Here is a 3277-nt window from a genome sequence, read left to right as displayed (position 1 = left end):
TAGTAAGAATAATAAAACAAACACACTATTCTGATTTCTGAGAATGTTGAAAAATGTTGCATATATTACATAACCTATATATGAACGCAACATACCCGATTTAACAACATCAGGCCCTGCGATCACGTCACTTCTAAACTAACATGAACACATGGAAATATAATACACATGCACATACAAACAGAAGTAATATGGCATCTATTATACACACATGACACTGTATACACACTAAACTGTGCAATTTCAGCAGAATAGTGAACCCCCGCTGACATCCCAGTACTCATGCATGGGAGTACTGGCAGAACTGAGAGACCCATCTGTCTCCCAGGTGACAGTCAGTACTACTCCACCATGCCTCCTCCCAGCTTGCAGCTCCACAGGTCCTGTTACCCCCCCCCCCCCCCCCGCTGCTCTCCCTGCCCTCTCTGAGAGGCGATCTGTCCATCCACCCCTGCTGACCTACACTTGGGCCCAGAGCAAGATTCCTCCACATCCACAGGACAGATTGGATATTCATGGTTCCCAGAGGATCCCAGGTCCCTTATTTCTAGTTTCATCCAGATTGAAATATCTCAACAACTACTGGATGGATTGCCATGAGATTTGGTACAGATATTCATGCTTCCCAGTGGATGAATCCTAAGGACTTTAGTGAACGTCCAGCTGTGTCGCCTTCATCGGTGTGGTGTCTGAGGTGGGTTGGTGTGTGTATAAGGAAGTACACAGAGTGTACTGGAGAAGAGTTTTCCCCGTCGGCCTCAGCTGTGCTTTGTGTTTCGAGCTAATTAGCAAATGATAGCATGCTAACATTGCCGCTTTGAGAGTATTAGTATGCTAATATGCTAATCCCCCCCGGATATCACCTCCCATTAAACAAGTGTATCGTTCATGATCGCGCCAGAACTCAGACCTGGTGGAAGAATTCAACACTGCCAACCCTAAAGGACTACAGCGGATGCTTTTGTTAACTGTGTTAGCCCCCCCCCCACCCCCCCACCCCTGCTGTTTCTCTTATTATTATTTATTTTTCACATTTGTGGATGGGTAAGACTGACTAAATCTGTCCGACGGTACTCTCCATCTCTGAAGGCAGGAAAAAAATGCCGTCGGTGTGTCATCACACCGACGGCCTCCGAATCGTCCGTCTCAGGGCGTCTTTGTCTCCGTGACAGGACAAGACAGGAATGATGACACAGCAGCAATAACGTCCACAGCCTGTAGTTTTCTGCTGCAGCGGGTAGCGGCCAGTGGCTGGCGGAGGGGAGCACAGAGGAGGTAAACAAATGCGGGGCTGTGGTGTCAAGAGGGTTTCCATCAAATAGCATCTCGTCCGTAATAATGTCTATAATAATGCGATAGATCAGTACTGATCAGCTCCACGTCCTTTCACATTCACACCGGGGGCCAATCAGTTGGGAATCTACTGCCATACCACATAAGGCCTACATTTATTCTCACTTATTAGGAGTAAGCAAGACAACATTATTATTTTTCATGGCAGTAAGATTTTAAAGAACACGTTTGGTGATGTTGTATTTTTCTTATTGTCTACAAATCAGACCCAAACCAACAATGAATGTGTCTACTAACAAGTACCGCCTGTATCAAAGCCTGATGTATCTTCTTCCTCTGGTCCGCAGATTGTTGTCCAAAAACTATTGAGAACGCCTTATAAAAAAAAAATCAATATTTTTTTTTATAGTCAGCTGTGGAATTATATTTACTGCTAGACTTACGTGAATGGAGTCGTGAAAATCTGCTTATGAACGCAACACAACTAACTTACAGTCTCTTAATTCCCCCGTCATTAGTACCAGATTACATTCCGGGGAACCTCCTAGGAAATTATTAGGAAATCAATACTAGATCCAAATGTATTAGAATCAGCCTAAATGTTTGTTTTTTGTTGTAGTAGAGAAGTTGAAAATTATCGTTGGTTTTGGTCTTTTCGTATAAATACAGAATATCACCACCAACCATTTCCTATCTCAATTCCGCCTCCTCCTCAAAAACCGGTGAACAAATGAATACATTTAATAAGGAAGTGGCCCTTTGTGGAGTCTGGAATCCCTCCTGGGTGTGTGGGGAAGGTGTGTGGGAGTGTTGTGTGGGCTTTCCCCATACAGATGGACTCTAAAGGCCAGCCTACACACTCAGGATCCCGCCTCTATCCCGACCCAGACATCCAGCTGGAGTCTGTCAGCAAAAACAGCCAGCAAGGCAGAAACCATAGAGGAGGAAACAACAAGAAAACCGGAGGAGAACAAAGGCAGTGTGAGAGAGTGAGAGCGAGAGTAGAAAGTGTGAGGTGGACAAGCATGCAGGAAAGTGCGTGTCGGTGTGACCATCCCGGTGTACAGAATAGGCCCACTCCTACGCTCACATTCCTCAGTATTATATGGAAGTCAACAGGAATGACAGTGTTAGTAAGTACCTGCAGCAGGAAGAGATGTGTGTGGGAGGCGATGCTCTTTTCCCGGGTCTGAATGCAACGGGAGACCTCGGAGGCATTCTGTTTGACGGGGTTTGGGCCTCCTCGGGCTGAAGGGGTCTGGGTCCCCACTGGGCAAGCATGTGAAAATGTGAATGACATGCACATTTATTTGACTACAGCTTCTAGTTTCTTGTGAGATTGAGAAGATTTTCCATACGAAACACAAGATCATTGGGTAACGCTTGACTTTAACCCTCCCTATTTAGCATTTATATATATATATATATATATATATATCAACATGTGATAAACAACTATAATGTAGTTGGGAGCAGATATGAGTGTTTATGAATGCATTTGTCAACAACTAGAACTCCTCCCGTGGACACCTGCTGTATAAACAGGTAATGAATGACAATATAGCAGAACACAGTCATAATATAGAATGAATGAATTAACATTAAATTAAAATAATTCAATTTAACATTTAAAAATGCCCTCATATCTGCAATACAACTAAATTATACTACACTCTAGTTAGAATTAGCTTCATAGCTTCATGTGAATCCATCAGGAATAATGATCTGTCCTGCATAATGAATATTTGTTTTACTTTTGATACTTTTATTTTTTTTTTCGCCATTCCTTCTGTAGCCTCACTGAAGTCAGATTTTGAATGCAGGATTTTTACTCATAATGGGGTACTTTTATACTGTGTTGCTGTTAAGTAAATGAACTGAATGCATCTTCCACCACTGCGTTTGAATACAATTTTCAGAACATAGCTTTTGGAGAAAATGGCCTATCCAAAATTTGAATATCACAACTACACAGTATATCACC

Source organism: Enoplosus armatus, chromosome 20 (assembly GCF_043641665.1).
Source record: "Enoplosus armatus isolate fEnoArm2 chromosome 20, fEnoArm2.hap1, whole genome shotgun sequence".
In the NCBI taxonomy this organism is placed as follows: Eukaryota; Metazoa; Chordata; class Actinopteri; order Centrarchiformes; family Enoplosidae; genus Enoplosus; species Enoplosus armatus.
Note: the sequence above shows the minus strand (reverse complement) of the source record.